The sequence below is a fragment of the Budorcas taxicolor genome, chromosome 3, assembly GCF_023091745.1.
Source record: "Budorcas taxicolor isolate Tak-1 chromosome 3, Takin1.1, whole genome shotgun sequence".
Classification (NCBI taxonomy): domain Eukaryota; kingdom Metazoa; phylum Chordata; class Mammalia; order Artiodactyla; family Bovidae; genus Budorcas; species Budorcas taxicolor.
The window spans coordinates 98,554,731-98,568,036 of record NC_068912.1 but is presented as its reverse complement, the minus strand read 5'-3'; the positions used below and the strand labels follow the sequence as shown (position 1 = coordinate 98,568,036).

The 13,306-nt window shown below is 52.1% G+C and overlaps 1 protein-coding gene across 1 annotated transcript in view; it reads right to left on the bottom strand.

Annotated features, from left to right (window-relative positions):
* Positions 1 to 13,306, bottom strand: part of TRABD2B (TraB domain containing 2B) — a 221,386-nt gene that overhangs the window by 37,108 nt on the left and 170,972 nt on the right. The gene's annotated exons all lie outside the window — the stretch shown is intronic.

Genomic DNA, 13,306 nt, shown 5'->3' with positions numbered 1-13,306 from the left:
CACAAACTCATTTTGGAATCAAAATGCATCCCAAACACTGCAAAACAAACAAATGAACCAAAAACCAGAAAGCCCATTAGATATCAAGGCCCAACCCAAATGCAACCTCCTTCAGAAGCCATCCTTAAACCAGGCAGAGGGCTTAGGAGCTGGGACCTGAGTCAGATCTGTGTTGCCACTCAGCACGTGTTTCCTCCAGCCCCTCTGTGCTCTGGGCCACCATGCCAGGCCCTGGGGACACAGCTGTGCCCAGCCAGACCAGATGGCATCAGGATCACTTGGAGGTACAGCCAGGCTGTGGATTTTTAACAGGCTTCCTGGGAACTTCTTTAGCAGTCTGATGGCTTCTGGTATTTGAGCCCCATGGCTCTAAAGGAACATGGTCTGCCCAAGGTATAAGGCCCTGAGAGATGATCTAAAATGTCTCATTTTAGGTGGGGAAATTGAGGCTCAGGAGGGGAAGGGGCATGCCCAATTCTGTATGGCTGAGACTAGGGCCAGCTCCACATATCTGTGCGCCCAGACTCCTTTGGTCAGCAAAAGGGAGGAGCTTGACCATGAAATGGGTTATTTAACACAGTGAGAGGGAAAAACAATTGCAAATCCTGTGCAAAGCATCAGCAGGTAATCTCAGGCCTCCTGTCTTTGTTGTTTTTCCAGCTCCAGTCTACCTGGCAGGGCTCAGGCCCAGCTCATCCGGTCTGGGAACAGGGTTCACCCCAGCCTCTTGGTCCACATTGATTCAGGCCCAGGCACCTCTCACTGCAACCCATGCGTTTTTGCAGACCCCCCTCCCTTCCCATTTATATCATATTCTTCTGCCACAGCTATCTTTTAAAAACACAAATCTGATTGATTTTATTTTTCTCTTTTTTTGCTCAAAATTTTCATGGATGCCTCCTGCCCTGAAGATAAAAGCCTAGCTCTTCACTGGAGCACACACGGTAGTGACTTGGCCCCTGCTGTGGTCAATGACCTTATTTCCAGCCCTTGTGTCTCCCAGTGCTCAGCTACTTAGCAATCTTCTGACTCTGCGCTTCACACATGCTGTTCCCTGTGCGTGAGAAACCTCCCACCTCCACTCTCTACTACGTGCAGATCCAGACTTGATCTTTCAGGCTCTGCTTAGATGTCTCCTCCATGAAGATTCTCTGACCGCTGGGGGCTGGGTGAAGGCCTCCCGCTGAAGCTCTCATAGTCTCCCTGTGAGGTAGAATGACAGTCATGACCTCAAACCTTAACCTCCCCTTATATACATAGAGTGGGCACGTTTGGTTGTGAGAGCCGGACTGTAAAGAAGGCAGAATGCCAAAGAATTGATGCCTTCCAACTGTGGTGCTGGAGAAGACTCCTGAAATTCTCCTGGACAGCAAGGAGATCAAGCCAGTCAATCTTAAGGGAAATCAACCCTGAGTATTCACTGGAAGGACTGATGCTGAAGCTGAAGCTCTAGTATTTGGTCATCTGATGTGAACAGATGACTCATTGTTAAAGTACCTGATGCTGGGAAAGATTGAGGGCGTCAAGGAGAGGGAGAGGAGGGTATCAGAGGATGAGATGGCTAGACGGCATCATTGATGCAATGAACATGAAGTTGGGCAAAGTCCAGGAGATGGTGAGGCACAGGGAAGCCTGGTGTGCTGCTGTCCATGGGGTTGCAGAGTCAGACACGACCGGGCGACTGAACAACAACAATATACATACACCTGGCCAGGGACCTCGGTAGCTCCCTCACGTTCTGACTCTGGACTTGCTACGTGACAGATGGAGGCCAACATCACAAGCCTCCATAGATGAATGGAGAATGCATTACACACGCCCTGCTGCCGCTGCCTCGTACATGCCCACATTGTCTTGGGAACAGTCCACCCTGGCCTGCTGGAGGGTGAGAGGCGTGCAGGGCAGAGCCCAGCTGCTTCCATTGTTGTCCCATCAAGGCCGTCTTGGTCTGGCCAGCCAGCTCCCAGGCAAGCAAGTGAGCCCAGCTGAGCCCACCTGCCTGCAGCTGGGCCCAGACATCTGAGCAAAGGCTTCACAGCACAGCTGTGCTGAGAGATGAGCGACCCACCCTGCTTCCTCCAGCAGGGCGTGAACATCGGATTGTAATTACTATTTCACTACCTCTCTCCCCACTGAGGTTATGAGCCGCTTGTAGATAGGAATTACATCCTATGTATTTTTGCATCAGCAGCACTCAGCACTGTGCCTGGTAAAGAGACGGTGTCACACATCCTTTCTTTAGCACTTTGACACCTGCTGTGGTCAATTCATCATTCAAGGTTGCTCCGTAAATCCTTCACACTAGCCCCTAGAACTCTGGCATTCCATCAGCACTGGGGGCACGCTGCCACCACGTGGTTCCAGAACACCTAATCTGAACAGAAAACTCAGGCCGTATGTACACAAAGTCTGGGGAAAATATTCTCCTGGGCAACGGGACCAAGCTTGTGCTTGTGGGATCACCTCCGCCCATCCCCTCCCACTTTTGTTTCCAGCGGGGCAGGGGAGCTGGAGCGCACGGAGCTTGACAGCACAGGCTGCTCCCTCTAATGAGCCGGCTGGAGATGAGGTCAGGCCCCACCAGCCTACCTCTGGGCCTTCTCCGGGCCTCCAGGTTCTGGCTGTTCCCCTTGAAATCTGATCTGCAGCCACCTGGTGCGGGGTGTCGATGGCGGCTGGGTGGCTGGGGATGGATCACAGGAGGCAGTGGCCCTGTTGGCCCGGACATCGCTAAAGCAACAGGCACTTCCTCCCGCCCGGCACATGCCTGGGACGAAGGCATCCATGTCGGGCTGGAGTGCGCTCCTCCTCTGGGGGCTGGTACACACAGACTTCCTGTGACCACACCCTGTGCTGCACACACCTGCCCCGCTGATTCTCAGTGCCGGCACCACCTGGCCTGTGCTGAGGTCACCGGCTAAGGCGCCCAGAAAACCTGGCTGGAGGGGAAATGGCCCCCCTGGGCCCTCTTCGACACATGGAGTCACCTCCGCAGACATGTAGCCTTCGTGGAGCTGGGAGGTGTTCTAGTGAACGAAGAACATCACAGTCTATAAGGTGCTGAGAACAGTCCTGGCATGTAGTAAGTGTGGAATAAATGCTTGTCAAATACAACTTGGAAGAAAACAGTTAGGCCTAAATATTCTTGGATTAGAGCTGGAAGATCCCTTAGGGTCCAGTGGTTTCTCAAACTTTTTGTAGCCATGGAATCCTTTCCTATTTTTATTGTTTTCCAAAGAAACCCTGCCCGGAACTCAAAATGTGCAGTGGATAGAAATGAAAACTTCCCTGATTGATGTAAAGGAAGCAGGCTAGTGCCTGTCTGAAGTCTCACTGGCTCAGTGACCCCTGTGACAAGCACCTAGTGCTTCTCTGTGGAACCCACAGGTGCCCTGGAGCCTTGTTTCAGAACCACTGATCTCTTCCTATGCCCTCTTCATATGGAAGAGGAGAAAGGACAGGGGTTCAGAGCAGGCAGGATGAAGCTTGCCTAAGGCCACACAGTGAGCTGGGGGCACAGTGAGCTCACTGTTCCCCAACCCTCAACTGAGGACCCTTTGCTGTGCCCTGGACCGTGTCTGGGGCGGGGTTTCCAGATGGCCACTAGCACAGTCCACATTCATCCCACACACCTTGCCAGATCCATTTTTTCAGAGCCTTGAAAGACAGCCAGAAACAGGCAGGGAGCATTTGTTATTAACATATTAGAGATAAATCACTGCAATCAGACTATTCACGAAGCACCCCTAGGGTGGCACAGCTGAGGAGTGATGAGACTGGGGCTGAAACCCAAGCCTGTCATTCCAGACTCCCCTCACCCCCACCACAGACCCCCGAAATCCCCTTGGTCTTGGCACTTATCCCACTGAAGTGTCCATTTCAGGCAATTCCCTGTTCCCTGTCTAGACTGAGAGCTTGGGGTGGGTGGGGAGCCTGCCTCTCTGGTCACAGCTGAAAAGCAGACAGTCAAGAACTACTTCAGAGAGTAGGATGCTGACCTGAATACCATGCATGGCCTTTCCCCACCATTCCCTGTCTTGTACCCATCCTCTGCAATTTGAAACTCGGTCCTCATCTATTTATCACTAGGATAAGTGCATTTATTGAGCACTTATCATGCGTCAGGAACCCTCTAAGCCTATATTAACTTATCTAACCTCTGATGCTGGGAGGGATTGGGGGCAGGAGGAGAAGGGGATGACAGAGGATGAGATGGCTGGATGGCATCACTGACTCGATGGACGTGAGTCTGAGTGAACTCCGGGAGTTGGTGATGGACACGGAGGCCTGGCATGCTGCGATTCATGGGGTCGCAAAGAGTCGGACACGACTGAGCGACTGAACTGAACTGAAGTGAACCTTTACAACAACTCTGAGACAGGTCTAGTATTAACTCCATTTAATAGACTGGAAAAAAATAAATGAAGCAAAGAGATAGAGAGTAATTCAATGAAGGTGACAAAGCTGGAGAAGGCATGGCAGATGCACGGGACCCAGCCCTGGACCCCATCACCTCAATTCACCACTGCCCTCGGGGCTGCCCTCTGCTCTCCCTGGGAAAGAGCCAGCGGGGACAGTCCTTATTCACAGATGGGAAACTGAAGAAGCAGAGGGGAAGGGGACTCAAGGCCACTTGTCTCATAAAGGACAGATGTGGGCCATGAAATTTACTTTTGTCTGGCTCCCACAGGTTCCCACAACCAGGGCTTCAAAGTAATACATGCTTCTTCATGAACAATCTTGGTACTTCCAACAGACATAGGGAAGCTACACTCCTCCAGGCATTCAACAAGCATTTACTTTCTGATTTTCTGCAGGCATCTGGGATGGTTGGCTTAATTGGACTTGGTTTCCACCCACAACACCCACTGGCCATCACCATGGAGCGTGGTTGGTAAGTGGGGACTACAAGGCCCAGCGCACGGGCAGGAGTCAGTGCCCTGCTTCCTGCTTCCTTGTCATTCATCCTGAATCCCCAAGCCTGGCCCAGCTCAGACTCTCAGGCCTCGATGCCTTCTGCTCCCTGCCACTTTAGAATAACAAACCCTCCTTGCCTGTAGCCCTGGTGGCCAACTCTAGGATAATGTTTATGATAAGACTTTGACATGAAATAACAAACATGGGGTGAAGGCAAGAGCCACCTCACTCCCTTGGATTGCCATGTGTGGAGGCCTGGCCACCAAGAGCCCCGAGGGTCCCAGTACCCCCCTCAGTGGTGCCTGCAGGCCACGAGCTGGTCCACAGTGTCTGCTGAGTGTAGGCCCGGAATTTAAACACATCTTCAAACACGGGCTTCGGATGGAGGGAGGGAGGCAGGCGCCAGGAGGGTGGGGACAGGTTTATTGTTGCAGATTAGTCCAGTAAACAGTCCAAGAGGGGCTGGAAGGGTGAACACCACGACCTGTGTTCACTTGTTGGCCTAGCAGCGTCATGAGAAGCGTGAAGAGAAGGAAGGACCCGCTTTGTTAGGAAGGTGTTTGAGACAGGCCTGGCTTTCAGGTTGGTGCTGCCACTTCTCACCCACCCCGAAGCACAGGGAAATCACAGCCAAGGCCCCAACCCACTCAGTGGTGCTGACGGAGCAGCCAGCATGGGCCACACACTGTTCTAGGTCGGGGGGATTTAGTCAGGGACAAAACAGACCTAAATCCTGCTCTCTCTGCTGGGGAGGAAAAGGAGAAAAATAAAATAATTGGCAAAATGTTAATATTTAGTGAGTTAAAGACACAACAATGGTTCCATTTAACTGAAAGTTCAGACCCACTGCCCCCCGTCACTTTAGGTTCCTCGTGTGTCTTAATCAACAGGCAAAGAAGGGAGTTACTGTATGGGCTGGGGGATTGGTCCTGACGACCGAGGGAATCAGACTGCTTTTCCACAACAGAGGTGAGGATGAGCATGTCCCCAGGGCAGGAGATCCCTTAGGGCAGCTCAGATTACCAGGCCCTGTGGGTAACTAATGTTGATGGGAAACGGCAATGACCCAATGCAGGCAGGACGTCTCATGGCCCAGACCCCCCAGGAATGAAGGTTTGGGTCATCCCACCAGGTAAAGAACCACGGCCAGCTGAGAAGCTTGCAGAAGGCAAAGGGAATGGGTAGTGGTGGTGCTAAGAGATGAAGGCAGTTATAAATACCAGTTTCGACCACATGACCAGTCACAGAAAGAAGGACTGTCCTGGAGTATTTCATGAATTTGTTAAGGATGTGTGTGTATAAAATCTTTGCTTTCTTCTTTCTCTTTTCTTCTCTCCCATCATGGTAACAGAAGACATGTTGACTTTGTGGTTAAATTTTGTTAACTCAAGTACTTTAAGTATCAATTCAAGTTATGGTACATCAAGAAGAGTAAATAACTTCCACTCAAAGATTCTGCATCCTCTTTGGGGGAAGGCATTAGTGTGCTTTGGTTGTACATAGAATTGTTGTATCATGTTAGGATAAATGAGGCTTCGTTATTATTTATTTGGAGATTAGGTACCATTTTAAGGAGATACTGTATGAATGCCAACTAGACAAGGGGTGGACTTGTGGTGGTTAATTTTGCCAACTTGATTGAAATTGACTGGTATGACGGGTTCCGCGGGCCGTGATAAGGACGTTGAGAAACTATCCTACACCATAATCCTTCCAGAGAACGGATTGTTATTCCCATACGACACTTGAAGAAACCGAGGCCTTGAGGCTGGTGAAAGCTCTAGCATGAGGTTTCACACTAAAGAACTGGAGCTGGTATTCAAACTCAGCTCCAGCTGACAGGTCCTGGACCTGACTCGCCAGGCTGCTTCTGGCTACCCAGACAGACAAGTAGGGACCAGCCTGTGAAGCCCCAGTTCTGAGCAGTCAGTTGGGCAGGAAGAGGTCTTCTAGGACTTCAGTCGTGGGGCCTGCTCAGAGATGGCATATGAGGAGAGGAAAGAGGTCACCTGGCCAAGGAGCCCCACCTGGAACGTGGCCTCCTGCTCTGTTTCTACTCTTTGCCCCGCCTGATGGAAACTTATTCGACTCCTCTCCTATGCTGAACTCTTCTTCTCAGCCTCAGGACCTGCCCCTTGCTCCCGCTTCTGCCTGGAACCCTCTTCCACCCAGCAGCTCCCACTCCCCTTTCACTTGGTTGCAGAGGCTCCCGTCTCAGGAGGACTGTCCTGGGCAGGGCCGGGCGAGTTCCCTGCTTAGTGCCCCCGAAGCACTGTCACTTTCTGAACCATTGCACTCCCCCTGCTTCATTGCTTTTTCTTTTAGTTTATTCATGTATTAGGTTTTGGCTGCACTGGGTCTTCACTGCTGTGTGTGGGCTTTCTCTAGATGCAGAGACGGGGGGCTACTCGCTAGTTGCAGCACGTGGACTTCTCAGTGCGGTGGTCTCTGTGTAGACAGCAGGCTCAGGTTCATGGGCCTCAGGAGCTGCAGCGTGTGGGCTCAGCAGTTGTGGCCTGCTCACTCTAGGGGCGTGGCTTTCAGTAGTTGCCGCACAGGGGGTCATCATGCAGGCTTCAGTAGTTGTGGCTCTTGGGCTCTAGAGCACAGGCTCAGCCATTGTGCACACAGGCTCAGTGAGCACAGGCCTGTGCAGTGTGCTCTGCGGCCTATGGAATCTTTCCAGACCAGGGATTGAACCTGTGTCCCCTGCATTGGCAGGCGGATTCTTTGTGCCACCAGGGAAGTCCTGTCATTGCTATTTAATGCTCGTTCTTCCTGCTCGGTGGTGAATGCTCCAAGGGCAGGCAAATTGCCTTCCTTGGTCTTGGCTATTTCTCCAGCAAAAGGCCCAGTGCCTGACGCTTACATAGTAGATGCTTAAGAAATTCTTGTAGAAAGAGTGAATGGATGCATGCATGAAAAGCTGGACCACTCACCCCAGGACCACATCCTGAGCAGCTCCCTGCTGGGACTCCATACCCCCAGGGCACAGAGGTGGCAGCAGAGCCCCTGGCCCCTGGGCCACGTGTCTGTCAGCACCGATGTGGGTTGGGGTAAAGGGCAGCTCTGCCTTGCAGGAAGGTTTCTCCAGCCTGGGGGAGATTTCCTCAAAGGTTAGAGCTTGCCCGACTCTGACTGAGATTTATTTATTTATTCTCCTTGCTCCATCGGCAGGACCAAAGCAGCGCTGACAACTTCCCTGTTTCCTTCTCAGTACATTGAGTCCCCTGGCCCCCGGCACAGAATCCTGTCTCCTGACACTGTGCCACTGAGCAGCAGGCCTCCAAATAAACACAAGGCTTTCTGGAGCCGGGGACTGGCTCTGGGCTGCCAGCTAGGACCAGAGCTCCCATCGTTATCTGAATCTCCACTATAAAGCCCTGAGTAAATCACTTTCCTTCCCTGGACCTTGGTTTACCCACCAGCAAAAAGGACCCATTCACAGATTCATTGAATAAATATTTATTGCGTTCTTGTACCACACCCTGGAGGGACACGAGTAAGCAGAGCAAACAGAGATCCTTGTCCTAATGGAACTTTCATTCCAGTAGCAGGAAGCTGACAATATACAAAAACAACTAGTAAAATATCTATGTTAGAGAGTGAATGTAGCTAACAAGAAAATAAGGCAAGGAAGATAGGAAGAGTGTGTGTATGTGTGTGTGTGTGTTTGTGTGTTGGGGGATGACATTTTACATGAGATGTCCAGGAAAGGCACAATGAGAAGGGACATTTGAGAAGAGGTCTGAAGGAGATGAGGGGCCTATCAGGTCATGGGAGTATTTGAGAGATGGAAGGGTTTTCTGGGCAGAGGGAAGAACCAGTACAAAGGCCCTGAGGCAGAAATGAGACTGATGGGTGTGGGGAACAGGAAGAGGCCAGCATGGATGGACAGGAGTGGGCAAGGGGGAGCTAGTCGATGCGATCTGTCTCAGGCAGAGACCCCACAGAAAACAGATGGTGCACTGCCAGTGAAGTGAGCTCCAGTGAAGTAAGTTCAACTGATTGGGTAACTGAAGAGCATTGCATGATGGAAATATCCACAGGGGTGTGGGCCGGGGATGGCGGAGCACTGAGGAGCAGCAGCGATGGGAAGTTTTCCTGCCCCTGAGCCTTCATGGGACAGGAGGGGTCAGAGACCCGAAACCAGCCAGAGCCACAGCCGTCAAAGAGGACGACAGCTGTTGTTCCATAGTCTGGACCATGGTGGCTGGTAGGAAGGAGGAAGTGGGTGGCGGCAAGAACTATCCCAACTTTCTTCCCCTCCTGCCAGTTCATCCTCTGCCTCTGCTTCTTATTGAAACCAGGATGAGACAGGCCAAGTGATATTGTGTCAGCTCCGGGCTCACAGCACGCAGAGCAGAGGGTTGATCTGGAGAGGCGAGGGGGATTCCCAGGACACGGGCAGAAAGGTGGGGAGCACATCCTGTGGGGTCTGTGGGCCCTGAAGGCCTCTCGCTTTCCCCGAGGGGAGTGGAAAGTCCCGGAGAGGCCGAGCAGAGGGAGCTGCACGGAATCTGGGGAGACAGCGTGAAGCAAGGAGATGAGGCTGAAGACGAAGGCGGCTGTCTTCCTCCTAAAGCGGAAGTGCCGAGCGCGCTCCTCCATCCCCTCCCCATACACACCCTGTCCCCAGCCCCAGCCACAACCCCAGAACTTGGACTTGTCTTCTAGTGCAGGCGTTCTCCGCTCCGTGGACGCCCACCGGTTAGACCTTGGTGGAGCAGCCACATCCTCTGTCTGCCCTGCAGTGTGGGCTGGCGGGCCCTCTGCGCTTTCCTGGGCCGGCCGCGGAGGCTGACTCACCCTCGCTTTCTTTCCTTCTTTTCTCTGAATGCCTCATTTCTCCACCCAAAGACCACCCTTCAAGATCCCAGCATTCCTCTTCTGTCCTTCAAGTCATGCCAGGAAATGCTCATAAATCCGGAGCCACCCACGGGAGGAGATTAGCATTCTGCTGGTAGGGAGGCTGATAGCTAGGCTGGGGATCAGGCTGGGGTGGGCGGTGCGGACAGGGCCGGAGGCTTGGGGTCTTCAGGAAGGGAGTTTGTATGGGAGTCTGCTCTGGTGGATGGCAGAGGGGTCCCTTGGTTTTTGGTTTTAGGCACAAGTAAGCCCAAGGGAGGCTGAAGACCTAGATTCTGTTGCTGCAGGCTCTGAACCCAGACTAGGAGTTGGCCCACCTTCTGGTCACAGGGTTTCCCTCTGAAACACGAGGGTGTGGGAGTATCCAGCTCTGCCTGCCATGTTCTATGAAGCCAACATTTTAGGATAGGGACACTCCACTCTCTTATGATTTAAACTGTCTATGGTTCTAGGCACTTGGCATAAGAAAGTTCATTTATTCTTTGTAACAGTCCTGTGAGGCCAACATTATTGACTCCATTTTACAGATGGGGAAACCAAGGTGCAGAGAAATAAGTAATATCACATGCAACCCCATTGTTAGGGTTTTACATGACCCCAATGACCCCAGCCGCAGCTGTGCCTAGGCTTAGCACTCCCTGACCCCAGCACTGACTGTCTGTCATGAACTATTTTTGCTCCCCAGTAACTACTTCAGATCTCCTAAGTTGAATACACACCATGAATGGAGGGAAAAAATACAAATATATCAGGATCCTCTGGGCCTGCCTATTTTCAGTTATAAACTTTTGAGGAACTTCAAGGTGGTGGAGGAGTTGGACAGAGAAACAGATAATTATAAAACACAGGGATAAGTTAGTGATAAAAAGAAAAAACAGGGACCTTTGGGTTTCAGAGAGAGTTTGTGATGCACCCTGGGAGTTGGTGAAGGAATCAGGCTTTAAGCTGGACTGTCCAGGATAAGTAGGGTTTGGAGAAAAGTGTATTCAAGGTAGAGGGGCTGGGAAATGCATGACATGTTTTAAGATGTGTCAAGAGTTAGGCCAGGAGGGGACCCAGTGGTGAAAAGCCTTTAGTCTCAGGCCAAGGGCTCTGTGCTCCACCCACCCCTTCCCTGCTGGATGTTCAGACAGTGGGCTGGTCACCTGTGGAGGAAAAAATGGGTGGGGAACCACAGATGAGCAGATTGAGACCCTCAGAGGGACAACAGTCTATGCGGCAGGCAATCAGTTGGCGGTGGCCATGGTTACCACCATCATTGTCATTATCGTGAAGCAGCTGCATCCACTGGTTGGCAGCATGTCATTTTTATTTTTCCTGCTGTCTCAGACCTGCCTGCTGACACAGCTGCCTAGACTTCAAAAGGCAAGTCTCCATTTTCATTTGCAAAATCAGTATGAAATTCCTAGAGGGCTTGTCTAATTCCTTCTGGTCTGACCACACAGCAATTACCAATTTGCAAGGAGGAGGGGGGGAGCCTCGGGGGCCCGCCAGCAGGGAGGGGACCTGCTCTGCCTTGGGCCTGGGCAGCGGCCAGGGAGCATGGGTTAGGGGTGGGCAGTTCCAGGTGGCCTGGGGTGGGGGGTTGGGGGGCTGGCTCCTTGAGCACTCGGTGCTGATGAGTGAAATCATTTCTCCGCTAAGTCACAGGCTACAAGTGTTCAGAGACCAACCACACAGAGCAGCAGAAGGGGCAGGGCTCTGACACTGACTCAAATCTGGGTCCTGGTGCATGCAGGCTGTGTGAAGTTGCCATTCTTTGGGTGGTATACTGCCATAAGAACACGGGCCAGACCCTTCTCCTCTCCGGGTCTCAGCTGACCCATCTGCCAAGTTGGGGAGAATAATATTTGTTCTCCTTGCCTAGGGAGCTAGCACCCTAAAAACCTTGGAAAATATTACTGTTCCTTAGGGCATTTAAAGAAGCTTCTGTTCCCTTAGCAGTGGTGGGGTGTCTCTGGGTGCAGGGGGAAGGAATGAGCCAGTGTACATGGACTGATTCCTATTCACCCCTCAGTGATCACTATGGATTTGTACCAGGTCTGGTGCTGGGGCTGTGGAACACTATCAGCACCATTTTTATCCTCAAGGAGCTCAGGGTCAAGAATGGGGTAGAGTAAGGCTGGAGGTACCCAAGGTAGGCTTGCAACCCTAGTGTCACTCGTGAAGCTGGGCATAGGGATGGACACAGTGCTGTGGGAGCCCAGCTGGAAGGTCGGGGGAGGGGATGCTCATCCAGCCAGCGGAGGACCGCACACGGGACTCATAGAGGAGGTGCTTCGTGGTAGGAGCACACATCTGGCACGCAGAGGAGAAAGAAGAGGAATTCCAGGCAGTCTCAATGTCCATGCAAAGGCTGGGTGAGGCTGGCAAGTTCAGGGGAGTGCTGACGATCTCCTGGGCTGAGTACAGCATGTGTGGCTGGTGGAGGGCGTGAGCTGGGACCAGAGCAGAGAGATGGGATGAGATCTGAAACTCAGACTTTATCTGAAGGACCACAGGAAGCCCTGGAAGTTATAAAGCAGGGAACAACCCCTCAGACTTTTAATTTAGAAGCTGCCCTCTGGCTGCTTCACTGAGAAAGGATCCGAGGAGCCGAGGCCACAGGCAGGAGACAGTCTTAGACCTCTTTGGGCTGGGAGAGGTGAGAAGGCCCCACCTGGGCTGGGGGGCTTTGGGGATGAACTGAGGAAGTGAAGGCAGGCTAGAATTCCAATGCCTTCCTGGCTTGGATGATCTAGAAGCCTACAACTTAGGGCCTTGAGTCTCTCCCCTTACTTACCACTGGTACCTCTCCCCTACCCCAAATTTGGGGCTGGGTCCTTACCTTCTCTTCCATTTCAGGAAGCCTTAGTCACACTCGGGGAAGCCGTTGGATGAAGAGGAGCAGGCTCAGAATGGCAAGGAAAGAAGACAGCATGGGACTGGAACGGGACCTGCAGCCTTGACAGCGCAGGGGATTAACAATCTTGCTAGGGTACATCAAAGGTGACAGCTGCATAGAACTTGGCCTCATGGACAAAACTAAAATACAGTCTCAAATTCTCCTGCTTTTCACCGGTTTAGTCACAGGGGACACTTCTTGGCAGCAAGAGAGCGGGGGACTCTGGCTCTACCAAGAGAATGTCAGGTGAGGGAGGATCCTTGGTTCCTCCGTGGGATCTCATTGTCAAAAGAGGACCTTGTGGCCCAGAGAGGGCAGGAAGGTACCCAAGGCCACACAGCAGTCAGGAGGATGAAAACTAAGACAGGAATGAGGCTTTACTTGGGCAGCTCGGGTCTCCTAGGCCCCCTTATCCTTTTCTTCTCCCCACCACAGAAAAGGAAAATGTTTTTTAGACCCAGGCAAAAGAATGTGAAGCTGAAATCCGAGCCTTGGGTCTTGGGAAAAGAACACAGAGAAATCAGACATATTCTAGAGGAGCAGAGATCTGCTTACCCTGCAGACAGGAAATACTCAGGGCTGTCCAAGGCCTCCTTCTGCGCAGGTCAGACTTGGGAGGGCAGGTCGAGTGTGAGC